Raw genomic sequence first — 16,496 nt, forward strand, 5'->3', positions numbered from 1 at the left:
CATCTGATGTCATAAGTACGTCGATGACATCTTGTGGTACATTTGTCAGGCAGTCATCGTACGGATCGAATTCCGTATCAGATGGTGACGTCTCAGCTTCATCTTCCTCTTCCTCTTGCTGCGTGTAGTCATCTTCCACACCATCCAGTGGATTTGATATTCCACACTTCTTGAAAGATCTGATTACTGTTTCTGCATCAATACCATCCCAGGCTTTTATGACAAACTTGCACAGAACATCCAACTGTGGAGCACGCATGTTTCCTCCTTTTGTGAAGGACTTTTCGCCGCTAACCATCCATTCATTCCACTGGTCGCGAATGCGGTCCTTAAACGGCCTGTTTAGGCACACATCCAGTGGCTGCACCAGCGACGTCAACCCAGCAGGAACGACGGCCGCATCTGTCTTCAGTCTTGCCAGCCTTTCCTTGGTGCGGGGAGTTAGGTGAGCCCTGAACATGTCCCACACCAGGAGGCTGCGCTGCTGAACGAGCCCGCCTGGCCGCCTGCTCCACACGTTGTCAAGCCATAGCCCCAGCCCTTCCTCGTCCATCCAGCCCTTTTCATTCACGTGTACAAAGCAACCAGCGGGGAACGTGAGCTTCGGCATTGTTTTTCTCTTAAAAATAATCATTGGCCTCAGTTTGGCACCATCAGCTGTGCATCCTAGCACCACTGTGAAACTGGACTTCTCCCGCCCTGTTGTCATTTTACCTTTTTGAAGGACAGTTTTATTTCCAACCATATGAAAATTCATTGGAGTTTCATCCATATTTCCAATACTGCTTAATGCATAGCCATGTTTAGTGCGCTGTCGTATTATGTATCGATGGAAATTATTTACTTTGTTATCAAGATCTGCAGGTAATTTGGGGGCAGTTTTCTTCTTTTGCCTCAGTACCATATTATGCCTTCCCATGAATCTAGTGCACCAGGACACAGTGGCCTTAAATCTGCTGCTGCGATCGGGGTTAGATCTGGCCCACTGAAGTGCAAACAGACGGATCTGATTTCGGGTCACAACATAACCGTTTTGGCGATGCTCATTCACCATGTCTGCTACTTGTTTTTCGAGTTCCGGCCAATGCGGGGTGCCTCTTCTTAATGCACACTTACCCCTCGGCATACTCTTTAATGTTTTCTCATTTGCTTTCCAGTCACGGACCATCTTTTCTGTCACTCCATATTGTCTCGCAGCAGCGCAGTTATTATGCTCCATGGCAAAGTTTACAACTCTGAGTTTGAAACTGGCTTCGTATTTCTTTCTTCTCGTTGGTGCGGCCATGATGGGGTTCTGACTGTTGGACATATGGCGACTATATGAAGCAAGCTTTTGTTTAACATATGGAATTTCCCTTTCTATATAAAATGTCCTCTCTTGAGCCTTCAAATAATATACTGTATATTTTATTATACAATCCATCCAGGGATAATAAACACCACACGCTCCCAACTACTGAAACCTCAGAAGTTCAGCATGAATGAGCAGCCACACTATGTCCCAGAGTGGCCTCAGTTGCCCCCTGTGCAGCAGACTCGGGCATGTGTCTATTTGCAGGCAGGGCACAGACACCCAGATGCTCTATTAAATGCCAGCAGCCAGTGCCAGCCTACACTGCCCCTTTAAGGCGCATTCCACACGCAACCCAGAGACTCAAAGGCCTCCAAGTCGAGTGGGCGGGTTCTGGTGGAGAGCCAATCCACGCTCACCTTCTCCTCCTCCTGGAGGTACAGGAAGATGTGTGCGGCTTGCTCCTCCCTGCTTCATGCCCCACCCCCCGCACAAAGCAGGGAATCGGCTGAGGCACCCCCCACTGCATGTGCTGGACATATGAAGCAAAGGGAAGCAGGCTACAGGTAAGTACTCAGCAGATAAGACGACCCCTCACTTTGGCACGGACTCTTTAGGGTTAAAAAGTTGTCTTATACGCCAGAAAATACGGTAGGTGAATAAATTAACGGAAAAAAAAAATCTACTGATGAATGAATTTAAAGTTGGACTTATTTGTTTTGTTAGTTCTTAAACTTTCATAGCACATTAAAATCTCAAGGGATATCTGTTCCCACTTGTGCATGCAAATTACCTTAGATTTACTCCCGGATCCTCATCAGTGTCTTCAGTGGCCTCGTCTTCCCACTCATACCCTGAAACACAGTCCCACCAAGTGGGTGGTGAATTACTACAGCGCACGCTGTGACCACACCTAGTTTCTTCACCATTCTTCCCTTTCCACATCCAAATCGCAGCGACCGTCGATAACCAGAGACAGGTGTCCTCAGGCATACAGTGACAGGGGACAGCGAGAGGCTACCTCACCTATGGCAGTGACAGGGAACAGCGAGAGGCTACCCTCACCTCTGGCAGTGTCAGGGGACAGCGAGAGGCTACCCTTACCTATGGCAGTGACAGGGGACAGCGAGAGGCTACCTCACCTATGGCAATGACAGGGGACAGCGAGAGGCTACCTCACCTATTGCAGTGACAGGGGACAGCGAGAGGCTACCTCACCTATGGCAGTGAGGTTCCTGTAGGTCTCCAGCATCACATCTCCGTACAGACTCCTCTGAGAAGGATCCAGCAAATCCCACTCCTCCTGGGTGAAGTGCACAGCCAGATCCTCAAAGCTCACCAAACCCTAAAGCGTTCCACATGTGGACAGAAAAGAGTGGGTGAGAACGACACATCTGTCCACGTCTGACAGCACGGCCACGTAATTCTGTGGTTTCCACCAGTCACTCCATATATACGAGTTCAGTAAAAACACTGAGACATGTTCAGAGATGAGACAGACAGACAGACCACTCTTCCCACTACTGCACCCTGGGAGACCTTCCCCGCCCACTTTCTTTCACCAGTGACCTGCACTTCTTATCCCACGCACACCCTGTCATCCCAACACTCGGCAGCGGTGCCATGAGGACCCAGGAGGCTGGCTGTCCTTGGAAATTCACGCTCCGAATTTGGCCTCTGTGGCCTGAGAGCACAAGAACACAGGTGGCCAGGGCAAAAGGCTCGGCACGGCTGAGTTACATAACCAGGGCAGCCTGCAGCACCTCTGTTCTCCTTCTGACAGCCTATCCATGTATCAATACTAACACAGAAAAACCTAGTGGACCAGTCACATCCTCCCAAAACCAAGTGCGGACAGTGGGGTGGCTTTTCTGCCTGGATCTTCCAACATTGAGCTTTTGTACAAAAACCACACCTGGTCTTTATCCTCTGCTCAAATGAGTCCAATTTTACTTTTACTTGTTTTGTCTTATTCCTCCCTTATTCCTTTTTTCCTTTTTCAGTGTTCAGAAATGTCAAATGTCAGAAATATTTGAGGGCTCTAATCTTTGCTCTGGTTCCTAAATGATTCTTCATAGAAAGAAGCATTAGAGTAGCTCTGATGCATCATTAAGGGAAAAGCTAGTGCCTTCCAGTCAAATAAAGTCTAACTCTGAGTGGAGAGGCATGGCACTGTGCCTGCCCTTAAGAGTTATACACGGGGGGCTGGAGAGATGGCTCAGTGGTTAAGAGCGCCGCCTGCTCTTCCAAAGGTCCTGAGTTCAATTCCCAGCAACCACATGGTGGCTCATGACCATCTATAATATGATCTGACGCCTTCTTCTGGCCTGTAGTTGTGCATGCAGTCAGAGTACTCATACATAAAAATAAACAAATATTTTTTAAAAAGAAAAAGAAGAAAAGAAAAAAAAGGTGTAGAGGCTGACACAAGAACTTTAAGAAAAAAAGAGTTAATAGAGGCCTGGCACAGTGGTGCACACCTGTAATCCCAGCACTTGGGCAGAGGCAGATAATCTCTGTGAGTCTGAGCCCAGTCTACAAAGTGAGTCTAGGGACACAAAGCAAGTCTAGGACAGCCAAGGCTACACAGAGAAACCCCAAATAAAAACAAACAAACAAACAAAAAAACCCAAAGAGTTAATAAAGTTGATTTGGCCAATTACCTGCCAAGGAAGGAACCTTAAGGAAGGCAGGTTAGCTTTAAGCTAAACTAAAGAGATGGGAGGGATAATTATTCCTTTAATGAGATAATACTTCCTTCTCAGAGGCTGTGGTGGTTTGAATAGGTCTGGCCCCCACAGACTCGTGTTAAAATGTTTGGTCCACAGGGAGTGGCACTATTGTGAGGTGTGGTCTTGTTGGAGGAACTGTGTCACTGTTGGGGTGGGCTTTAAGGTCTCCTGTGCTCAAGCTACACCCAGTGTGACACAGTCTCCTTCTGCTGCCTACAGATCAAGATGTAGAACTCTCAGCCAGGTGTGGTGGCGCACGCCTTTAATCCCAGCACTCGGGAGGCAGAGGCAGGCAGATCACTGTGAGTTCGAGGCCAGCCTGGTCTACAGAGTGAGTCCAGGACAGCCAAGACTAACACAGAGAAACCCTGTCTCCACCCCCCCCCCAAAAAAAGAAAAAGAAAAAAGAAAAAGAGAAAAGATGTAGAACTCTCAGCTCCTTCTCCAGCACCACGTCATGACAATGATAGACTAAACACCTGCCAACTCTAACCCAGTCCCAATTAAATGCTTTCCTTCATGAAAAAAATTTCATGTTGCTGGGCGTGGTGGCGCACGCCTTTAGTCCCAGCACTCAGGAGGCAGAGACAGATGGATCTCTGTGAATTCAACGGCAACCTGGTCTACAAAGCAAGTCCAGAACAGCCAGGGTTTACAGAGAAACCCTGTCTCGAAAAAACAAAAATAAAAAATAAAAATAATATTAATACTAATATTTCAGGTGAGCTCATAATAAAAGGAAGAGGACATAGGTGGCAACCGAACCAATCAGGGTCCATTAGCAGAACAGAACTGTTAGCATTAATATCTACCACAATGGGTGCGTATTAGATTGGCTTACCTGATCCGGCCTGGATAGCCCAACGATGGCTCTCTCCATTATGGAGAGGCTCCGTCCACGCAGGCTGGAAGCCTCAGGAGCTTCCGTCTGGTGCTAAAGGCCTGCAAGACACCTGGACAGCTTCTTCAGTGGTCTTCCATCCACACTGCAAGGCACAAAAAGCTGAGTTCCAATGTCAGTGACGGATGACAGCAGCGGCAGCAACGGGACAGATGCACTCACCAGCAAGAAGTGAAGGCAGGCAGGAAAACAACACTGCTTCTTCTGCTTCTTGGGACTTCTCAATAGAGGCCACGACTCAAAGTGCCACCCAGCCTAGGCCAGGGTCTTCTTGCTTCAGTTAATCCTTCCTGAAATTTCCTGGCACACCTGCACAGAGATAGGCTTCTTAGTTGGTTACAGAGCCAATCAAGTCAACAGTGAAGATGGGAGATCAGCCATCACATGAACAACGAGCAATATTCAGGATCTGAACACTGTGTTAGCCTCACAACTTCCGGGTCTGTCTGGCTCCGCCCACAGGCTCCTCCCACACTCTGTCTCAGGCTCCATCATGAGCAACTGCACCTTCCCTAACTACAGTTTTCACATCTAACCTTGGCCATTCTTTCCCGTCACACTGCTGGCCAAATTCTCAGGCACAGCCTTGCTGCAAGCTCTGCTAATGTCCCTGGGCTCAAAGGGCGCTCCCAGCTGAGTGGGGCTCCTAGGGCTGAGGCCCAAGATCACTGAAGTCACACATGGGAAAAGTTTCCAACCTGACCTTTTGAAGCAGTCGGCTGTTTTTATTGTTTTTGGCGTTTCCTGTATCTTAGGGAGCATAGAGCTTTCTAAAAGCCTTTGTGAAGGTGAGGAACTAGGCTCTATCTTTATCTTTCTATTGTCCGGGTTCTTAACCCTTGACTCAATCCCCAGAGCTCCAAAGAAAAACTTTGAAATCAATGTAACACAAAAAAAACCAGTTAGATCCCCGCCCCCCCAAAAGTCACATGATAATACCAATTAGTCAGGGCAAGGACATGGCTGTAAGAGGGGAGATGCAGGGGTGTTGAGATTGTGGAAGGAAAGAGCATTCTTTACAAAACCAAGGCACTAAAGAGAACTACTGCCAACTTTTATGATACATCAACATACAAAAGACCTTCACTTTCCTACAACAGAGATGCATACAACACCTCAGATTAAAAAAGAAAAAGATACAGAAGAGAAAAGCCTTTATACAAGAGCCAAACATTTCTAACAAGAAGTCACCATCAAGGAGGATGGAAACCTCAGCATTGTAAGAAATTATGTATCTTCCATCTGCACTATAAATCCAACACACTCCTTACCACATTCCGACAGGGCGAGGAGAAAAACTAATGCTCAACACAACGCGCGGGGCGGGGGGAGGGTTGTACACACACTGGCACTACCTGACTTTGAAGACTTCCTATAAAATTGCTACTATCATGAGTGTGTACACACAACTGGTAAGCAGTGAACAGATCGCTGGAGCAGAAAACCCAAAAACCAACCCACAAAGATAGAGCCAGCCAGCTGGGCGCAGTGGCACACACCTGTAATCCCAGCACAGGCAGGTGGGTCTCTGTGAGTTCGAGGCCAGCCTGGTCTACAGAGAGAGTCTAGGACAGCCAGAGAAACCCTGTCCTGGGGGAAAACAAAACAACAACAACAAAAAAAAACCTCAGATAGACCCAATTTTGGGCAATGGAGCCAAAGAACCTCAAGGAAGAGCTGGCCTGCCTCAGCGGAGCAACCAGGTTGTTCCCAGCACCCACACGGCGGCTCACAACCACCGGGAACTCCAGTCCATGGGCTCCGACACCATCTTCTGACCTCCTTTGGTGCCAGACACACACAGGACACAGACCTACATGCAGCAAAGCACTCATACACATAAAATGAATCTAATTTTTAAAAAAATTATCAAAACACAAACAACACCATGGGCTATAAATGCAGAGAGCTATTGAACTGTAGTAGAGTGACACCCTGAAGGCATGGTGGCACCTAACTGTGATTCCCCGCTGGCAGGAAGCAAGCTCAGAAAAAGGGTTTCAACTTCAAGGCCAGCCTGTGCAACCTATAAATTCTAGGTCAGCCTGGGCTACCAAGTGGGCCTATCTCCAGAAGACAAAAAAACAAATACATAGATTAAAAATAAAAGCAGTAAAACTGGTAATTATTCAGCATCCTGAAATTGAGAGCATCACAAACATAGAGAATCAGAATGTCTTATTATCTGTATAGCACAAGAAAAAGGACTTATGTACGGTCCTTCGCTTGGCTAACAAAGTAGTGGTGTCCGTGTGCTTTTCCGAGCATCCTTGGTTTTGTGACCTCTCCTTCCTTTGCCCTGTACGCCGTTCATAGCCTGTACCCCACCCCCATGCTTAAACTCCTCACCTCCAATTCTTCCTGCTTTATTATCTACGTGGCAGCTCCCTGGTGGGTCTTGTCCTTACGTCTACCAGTGCTGTAAGACACAGCAATCTAAGGATGCGACGCTAACACCCGTGGGAGCAGAACACGGGGCGCTCACCTTCCCAGCCCAGTATCGGTTCATTCACTATTTTTATCTAGTTTCATGCACTAACCTGCAAATTTCATAATTCTGATTTTCTTCATAACTGAATGGAAGCCCTTTATGTATCTGCATCTTCACTATCCACTCACCGTCTAGGTTGGTCCCATTTCCCAGTTATTACAGACTAAGCGTGGCTATGAGCATGGCTGAGCAAGCATCTCCTGTAGGAGGCTACGGAGTCCTCTGGTCATCTGCCCAGGAGTGCTCCAGCTAGGTCATGTGTAGGCTGAGACAATAACGCCTGTTAGTTCAGCACCTGGGACCAGGCACGAGAACTAGGGGTTCAAGGTCATTCTTGCCTACACAAGTCCTATCTCAAAAAATACATGCTAATTTTTTTTAAGTGAGGCTAGAGGGGTGTGTGGTTCAGTGGTTAGTGGCCACTGCTCTTTCCAATTTTCAGCATACACATGGCAGCTCACAACCATCTGTCACTACGGTGTCTGGCCATCTGATGCAAGCAAAACACTCATACCCAGCCAGGGTGGTGGTGGTACACACCATGAAGCCTAGCACTTGGGAGACAGCCAGGAGGAACTTTGTGAATTCAAGGCCAGCCTAGTCTACAAGACAACCAGGACTACACAGAGAAACCCTGTCTCAAAAAGCCAAAAATAAATAAAAAACACATATAAAAAATAAGTTAAAATTAATTTTTTTTTAAATTATAAAAGTATGGTGCCGTAGAGGTGGCTCAGTTAGGAGCACTAGCTGCTCTTTCAAAAGACCCAGGTTCAATTCCTAGCACCTACTTGGTGGATCACAATCAATAACTCCAGTTGAGACCCTGTCTCAAAAAAACAAAAACAAAACAAAAAAACCCTAAATGTATAGATAAAACAAACAAACAAAAAACTACTATACCACAAGCAAGTGGAGGTTCAGGCAGATACAACGGAAACCTCAGGACTGGGGGCTGCAAGTGAACCTCACTGGTAGAGCACATGCCAATCCCCACACTCAGAAGAAACTAACAATCAATGGAATCCACCATATTCACAAGTGAAAAAAAAAAAATCGTATGATTATAGGAACACTTGGGGAAAAAATACAGACAACAAAACAAAACAAAACCATATATCAAGGGAAGGTCAGAAATCTACTGAGATTCACAACACCATCGTTACCCACAGAAAACCCCACGACTAACAGGAATTCAAGGAACTGATCAGATACACAAAGGCCCATTTCCCTGTACATAATCAATAAACACCAGATGTGGAAATAAACAAATTACACTGCTTTTTACCAGCAAGGAGAGAGACAGAAATACATAGAAACAATGTAACAGAACTGCAGACATTAACTACTATGTAACCCTAAGTGTATTTATTATGTATACAGTGTTCTGGCTGCATGTGCACCTGCAGGCCAGAAGAGGGCACCAGATCTCATTATAGATGGTTGTGAGCCACCACGTGGTTGCTGGGAATTGAACTCCGGACCTCTGGAAGAGCAGCCAGTGTTCTTAACCTCTGAGCCATCCCTCCAGCCCTAGCTACAAATGTGTAATGAAAACAACTGACTCAATAAAGGGAGAGCTAGTGCAGAATTACCAGTACAAGTTCCAAGTCACCTAGGGCTACATAATCCCCGGCAAAAATTAATTTAAAAAAAAAAATATATATATATATAAAGATATTTCAGACAAGGATGCAGCTCCCTCGCCTGGCCTCATAAAGTGACGGACATCTAGCCCTAGGATGGGGCACGGCCCAAAGCCAACCTATCATCTGATAGCTGATGTAAACGCCACTGCTCTAGGCAGGGACTCCTAACTGTCGCTGCAGCTCTGCTCAACTGTCCATAGGGACCAGGACCTCATCTCAGACCCCAGTCTGCTTTTGATCTCACAGCTGGACCACCACACTACACTTTCAAACCTGACTCTCCCCGCAGGCTTCACTCAAAGTCCCATCCCGTCCCGTCCCAACCCCCACCCCCGCCCCCGCCCTTCGGTTCTAATTTATCTCATCAACTCAAACACTACCTGTTTTTCTCTCAGGACTTCTAGGACTCTGAACTGTGCTGCAGCGTCCTTAACTTACAGTGATTCTGCAAACAGCTTGTGTGCATATAACTATATATTTCCTGCCTTAGCCTCAGCCAGATTACCGATGGCGGCGTGACATGTTTTAAATTTCTACCCAATAAATTCTGATATTGTGGAAAGACGCAAACATGTTTGTCTGTTTCTGGCACAACATGCTCATGACAGGAAGCCACAATCCTAAAATGTTAGTTCCCCGTTTCAATTATAGACCTAACATAATTCCCATTAAAATGCTAAAAATTTCTTATGAGTAGCATCAAACAGATGAGTAAAGATGCAGATGCTTACAACAAAACAAAACAAAGCGGTTAGCACGATACAGATGAGCCCACAGCACACACTTAACATTTCCAATCAAATAACAAGACAACGCACTGTTTAGGAAGAATAAATAGATCCACAAACAAAATTTAAAAATAAGGAGACGAACTGACCTTTGATAAATTAGCAAAGGAAATCCAATGAGCACAACCTTTTCTAGAACTGTTCCTGAAACTCCATCTCAAAGAGTCAGCAGAGAATTCCTCAAAATTAACTACTCAAACTTCATCCTAGACCTATATATGTGAAATACAAAATCCAGAACGTCTAGACCACAGAGAACAGCCAGCCATAAGTGCGACACCAAATGCACAAACAGGGCGCCAGCACCGGCGCGGTGACGTCACTAACCCGGAAGCTACCCCCGCAGAAGGCGGAGCCTTCCGCTCCCCGCGCTCTGCGTAGACAAGGCCGGAAAGGGGGGAAGTGACCAGAGTCCTCCGCGGCGGCCCTGGCTGATGATGGGGCCCAGGTCGCCGCACGGACCTCATAGGGCCAGTCCGCTGGCCGGCGCCACCCCTCCGCCCAGCCCCGGGGAGGACGCATCACACCGGCTCCCGCGGCTCAGCCGGCCCATCCTCCCCGTCTGGGGACGGCAGCCCCGCGCTCACCATGGCGCGGCTGCTGAGCATCCCAGCTCCCGGCAGCGGCAGTCACAGCGCAGCACACGGGACCACGCGATGCCAGCTTAAGACACGGAGGAGAGCCCGCAGCATGGCGGCGGGAAAGACCCCACCTCTCGCCTCGGGCTGGTGCTCTTGATTGGACATCTTGCCCCGAAGCCCTGATTGGCTAGAGCTGCGCCACAAGTCTGATTGACAGGAGTTCCCTAGACGCTACTGCAGGGATGACCCGAATCCATTGCCCTAATTGGCTAGCAAGGCCTGAATGATGAAGCAGTTCCTTTAAGCGCCCCTGAGTGGCCTGGCCTGGAGGTCCTGATTGGCTAGCACTGCCCCCACGAGGGCCCGAGTGACAGGAGCAGGTTCCTTTGGTATTTGTGAATGAATGGCCTGCCCCAGGGCCCTGATTGGCTGATGAGACCTGAATGACAAGCTCCCTTAGGTGGGAGAGCTGAAATTAAAAGACGCGGACCACTCAGCCCTGGCTTCTGCCCAGGTTCGTGCAGATCAGCTCCAGGGAGATTTGCACTGAGGCTGAACTTGTTTTTGCCTTCCTGAACTGTCAATGCTGGCTTGCACTCAGTAGATACTTAACCGTTCTTCTTGGACACAGGCTTGTTTGTGCGCACAGTCCCATTACACACAATGCCCAAGGCAGCGACCCCTTTGCCTCACAGCTAGAGCAGCGCCCAGTTCACCCCCTACCACACTGTAACAGGACTTGATGTCCTGGGGGATCAGGAATTTCAAAAGTCACGCCATAGATTGTTCGAACGTTAACAAGTTGCACATTTTTTCTTAAGCATAAAACCCATCCCAAGCCCGACGTAGTGTTGCTTTTCCTGCAATCCCAACACCAGGGGTGGAAGAAAAAAACAAAACAGGAAATCAGGATATCCTTCATTAAAAGCTTCTCCTAACAGTCACAAACTGAACGAAATCCGCACCACTATGCCAGGACAGCATAAGGTATTTAAGGAAGCCTTACACACTGAAAATACACACATCCGTGAAGCCACAGGAATGACTAAACTGCACTATACACTGGAATGGAAGAGTGAAGGAAGACAGGAGATAGTTGATTTTTTGTTGTTGTTGTTTTGTTTTTCTGTTTTTATTTTTGTTTTTCGAGACAGGGTTTCTCTGTATAGCCTTGGCTGTCCTGGATTCACTTTGTAGACCAGGCTGGCCTGGAATTCACAGAGATCCACCTGCCTCTGCCTCCAGAGCGCTGGGATTAAAGGCGTGCGTACCACGCCCAGCTCAGCAAGGATTTAAACGGGGCTGACAGGCCTCAAAAAAGATAGAGGCATAGCTATGACTTTCCCATAACAAATATGACAGTCATGTGATTGCCCTCAGTCAAGATGGTGACAAAGCCATGGCTCCACCCCTTTTATCCCCAAATCAGCATGGAGATCAGGCACGTGTGGTAAGCAGCCAGCAGTGGTGCTGGGGCCACCAAGGCGTCCAGCCGCTGCCACCACTGCCGCCAGGGCCACAGTCACTGTCATCAGCACCCGAAAGACCAAGCATGGGTGTGGGGCAGAGTGGGAATGCGGGAGGCAGGACCTACAGCGGCGTGAAGTGGAGGGCAGCGGGAGCCAGAGCCACGTGGAAGACTCTCTAAGTAGAATTTAGGATCAAATTTAACAAATGGTCGAGGCATACCTGTAAAAGTGGCAGAAGCAAGGGGTGGGTGGGGCAGAGGCTGCTGTGCTGTGGCTGCAGCGATGGCGGTGGCACAGCATATGCAGCCCTGAGGTTCCAGGGCTGTTCGAGAGTGATCAGATTCCCAGCTTGGTCTGTAGCGGGTGGTGGGATTGGGCTGCCTAAACTACGTTTTAGAGCAAGAAAAGGGGAAAGGAAAGAAACGTTTTTAATGCCCCCCTTCCTTCACTTGTGCGGCATCATTTAGAAGGTATACATCTCCAAAAAAGCTTGGAGGTCTGAGCTGGGGACTCTGTTGCCATGGGTGGGTGAGGAGAGAAATAAATCAGTCACAAGACTGATTGCTCAGCCGGGCGTGGTGGCGCACGCCTTTAATCCCAGCACTCGGGAGGCAGAGGCAGGCGGATCGCTGTGAGTTCAAAGCCAGCCTGGTCTACAAAGTGAGTCTAGGATGGCCAAGGCTACACAGAGAAACCCTGTCTCGAAAAACCAAAAAAAAAAAAAAAAAAAGACTGATTGCTCAGGGGACTAGAAATGAGTTGGCACCATCTGGACAAACCTATGGTCACACCGTTTGCCAGTGGCCAGGGCAGACACCTGAGCAGGATGATTTCACCTGGTACCAGGATTTTTGGTGTGTGAGAGAGAAGGAAAGAATACCATGCCAGTAGAAGAGTCTCAGGCCGGGCGTGGTGGCACACGCCTTTAATCCCAGCACTCGGGAGGCAGAGGCAGGTGGATCACTGTGAGTTCGAGGCCAGCCTGGTCTACAAAGTGAGTCTAGGACAGCCAAGGCTACATAGAGAAGCCTTGTCTCGAAAAACAAACAAAAGAAGAAGGAGGAGGAGGAGGAGAAGAAGAAGAAGTCATCTCATCTGAGAGGTGACCATATTAAGGTCAGTAAAAATGGCGACCCGTTGCAGCTTGCACTGGCCAGGAAGGAAAAATATACCAAGTCAATCAGTGTTGCCTAGCAATCAGTGGAACAGAAGGCAAATTGTTGTGGGCAATGTGGTGGGTAGAAGTCTGGCATGCCGAGAATGTACCGAAAGAGTTCTTCCCAGCCAGTGTACCAACTGTTATCATTTAAAATGAGATGCCAGGGGCTGGAGAGATGGGTCAGAGGTTAAGAGCACTGACTGTTCTTCCAAAGGTCCTGAGTTCAATTCCCAGCAACCACAAGATCTATAATGAGATCTGGCGCCCTCTTCTGGTCTGCAGGCATACATACAGGCAAGACATTGATACTTAATAAGTAAGTAAATAAATCAATAAATAAATAATGAGCTGCCAGGCAACACATAAGATACGGAGAGATTTTATTTGGGAGAAGGTTAGGGGAGAGGAGTTAGGGCCCACCATGAGGGTGGTGAGGGACAGAAACAGAGAGACAGTGGGGAGACAGAAATGGAAAGGGAACACCCTTTTTAAAAAGTGCAAGAGAGAGCCGGGCGTGGTGGCACACGCCTTTAATCCCAGCACTCGGGAGGCAGAGGCAGGTGGATCGCTGTGAGTTCGAGGCCAGCCTGGTTTACAAAGTGAGTCCAGGATGGCCAAGGCTACACAGAGAAACCCTGTCTCGAAAAACAAAACAACAACAACAACAACAACAACAAAAGTGCAAGAGAGAAGTAAGAGAGAGAGGAAGTGGCATGTTTGTCCATTTACATCTGGTGCCTCTGGCACACACCTGGTGGTGGGTGTCGGATGATGATGTCAGAGGTTGCTAAGCAACCTAAAGGCCGATCAGATAGGCTAGCAGATTGGCTTGTGAACTCACACATGGTGCACATACATACATGCGGACAAAACAAATGAAATAAAATGATTTGGCCAAGCATGGTTGGCGCACGCCTGTAATCTCAGCCCTCGGGAGGCAGAGGCTGGCGGATCTCGGTGAGTTCAGGGCCAGCCTCAAAGGGAGTCCAGGACAGCCAAGGCTACACAGAGAAACCCTGTCTCAAAGAAAGGAAGAAGAGAGAGAAAGAAAAAAGTGGTTCATCAGGGACACAGTATTCCCTTTCTGGGCGCCACACCCATCTGTGGTAGCAGGTGGCTTGGCTCTGTGTACACTTGTGCTTTTTTTTTTGCTTTTTTTTTAATTCACTTTACATCCTTATCACATCCCCTCCATCCTTCCCTCCAAGTCTTGCCCACCCACTCTCTTCCCCCTTTCTCCTCTTCCCTTCTGCTCAACCCTACCTAGTATATCAAGTCCCAACAGGACAAAAGGAGTCCTCTTCCACTGAGGCCCAACAAGACAGCCCAGCCAGGGAAAAGGGGTCCAAAAGCAGGCAACAGAGTCCATGTCCACTCCACTTACTAGGGGACCCTCATGAAGACCAAGCTGCCCATTGGCTACATGTGTGCAGGGGCCCAGGTCCCGTCCATGCGTGCTTTTTGCCTTGTGGGTCAGTGTCTGTGAGCTGCCATGGTCCTTGGTTAGTTGACTCTGTTGGTCTTCTTGTGGGAGTGTGCCGTGTGTGTGTGTGTGTGTGTGTGTGTGTGTGTGTGTGTGTGTGTGTTTGATTTTTTGAGACAGGGTTTCTCTGCATAGCCTTGGCTGTCCTGGACTCACTTTGTAGACCAGGCCTGACTCTGCCTCCCAACTGCTGGGATTAAAGGCGTGCGCCACCATGCCCAGCTGAGCAAGCAGTTTCTAAGGGAGGAGCTCACAGCTCACGACTTCCTGAATTGACAGACCCTAGCAGAGTAGCAGGCCTCCAGATGACAGCAGAACAACAAAACCTGATACAAACCTCAGAGAGGCAAAGCCGAGACAGTTCCTTTAAGTAGTAGCCCTTGGTAAAAATAAAAATAAAAAATAAAAATTTTGTTAAAAGTGGCTTTAACACAAGCAAGCTTCTCAGAGCCAGACTTTGTCAGTCAAGGCCAAAACCTCAGTCCCTGAGAAGGGGCTTTTGGTGGTCTGATTCTTTTTTTTTTTTTTTTTTTTTTGGTGGTCTGATTCTTGTAAGCCAGAGGAGCAAACATTTGTGGAGCCAATAACTTCCCAGAATGGAGCTTCCTTCCCTTGAGGAAGGGGGGGAAAAAAAAAGCTTTTTCCTAGAAGCAGGAGCCAGAGGCTGAGAAGCCTCCAGCATCTGAATTGGTCAGGTCTAAAAGGGAAGCTGAGTCTAAGAAAGTAAAGTCCTTAAGGACAAGTTTTGAGATGAAAGATTATTGACTATGGTGAAAATGGAGGAAGACACAGTGACACAGCGCTCTGGGTTCCATTTGAGTTTGTTTCTTTCAGCATAAAAATAATTTTCCAATGACAGTGTCACTTTTGTATGTCCTCTTTGGGAGAGATCAAGATAAGACAGACTCGTGATGAAAAGACTAGTAAATTAGATGTTAAGTTAAAGGTCTTGGAACCAAAGTTGGAGAAATCTTTATTCAAAATAGAAAACCTTCAGGAAAATCCAATCTGGAACTTACAGTAACACCAAAAAAGATAGTTCCAGATTAAAAAAAAAATAAAAATAAAAATCCACAAAGGGCCGGGCGTGGTGGCGCACACCTTTAATCCCAGCACTTGGGAGGCAGAGGCAGGCGGATCGCTGTGAGTTCGAGGCCAGCCTGGTCTACAAAGTGAGTCCAGGATGGCCAAGGCTACACAGAGAAACCCTGTCTCGAAAAACCAAAAAAAAAATAAAAATCCACAAAGGATTGAAGAAATTGCAAAATGGCAGCCCACTGAGATACTGCCTAGAAAGGCCTCAGCTTTAGGCTGCCATGTCAGACAGGATACTGTGTGTGCACCTCCAAGGCTCAGTTACTGCATGAAGGTCGATATGCGGAAGCAGGAGCGCAGATGCTGTGTGGTGTTGCCTTGGAACAAGGTCACACCGTGGCTTGTGTGCTCCATTTTGCAGAGATCAGAGAGCTGAGATCCATGCACCATGCCATAGGTTCATGTACAGAATTCCAACGGGCCTTGCCTTAGATTCTGGAAAGCAGGATTCTAGGGTTACACGTTTGTTACAGATGAGGACTGTCTTGGAGAAGCCTTTGCAAACTGGGGCTGATGGTGCTTCAGCCTGTGTATCCATTGGAATACAACAGTCTTTTAGACAATATGACATGAAACCTATTACAGATAAAAATTATAATCCCATAGGGCAAACAATTATAAAAATATTTACCAATAATTTTTAAAAGTGTGGTCATAAACCAGAAGGGAAATATCTCTAAAAATAGATTAAATAATGATTTATTGATTTTAAAAATTTCAAATGAGACAAATACCACACCTGCTGGAACATACTAGATTTTAGGAAGGACTGTTGAATTGGATCAATGTGTAAAGGTCCTAATTCCAAAATGGAAGACAGAAAATATGTTGTGTTGGGGAGGAAAATATGCTCTTGT

General features: G+C 47.5%; 1 protein-coding gene across 2 annotated transcripts in view; it reads right to left on the reverse strand.

Moving 5' to 3' along the window:
* LOC127210226 (zinc finger protein 14-like) overlaps window positions 1-10,583 on the reverse strand; it is a 75,776-nt gene extending 65,193 nt beyond the window's left edge. Inside the window, exons 1-3 of one of the 2 annotated variants that reach the window (XM_051169913.1) lie at window positions 10,440-10,583; window positions 5,087-5,233; window positions 4,977-5,009 (exon numbers count right to left, since the gene is read on the reverse strand). The gene's annotated coding sequence lies outside the window, so the exon portion shown is untranslated. Of the gene's footprint in view, window positions 1-4,976; window positions 5,234-10,439 lie in introns of both variants that reach the window. The other variant, XM_051169911.1, reaches the window with a different exon arrangement.
* Window positions 10,584-16,496: the final 5,913 nt, after the last annotated feature.

The sequence above is a fragment of the Acomys russatus genome, chromosome 27, assembly GCF_903995435.1.
Source record: "Acomys russatus chromosome 27, mAcoRus1.1, whole genome shotgun sequence".
In the NCBI taxonomy this organism is placed as follows: Eukaryota; Metazoa; Chordata; class Mammalia; order Rodentia; family Muridae; genus Acomys; species Acomys russatus.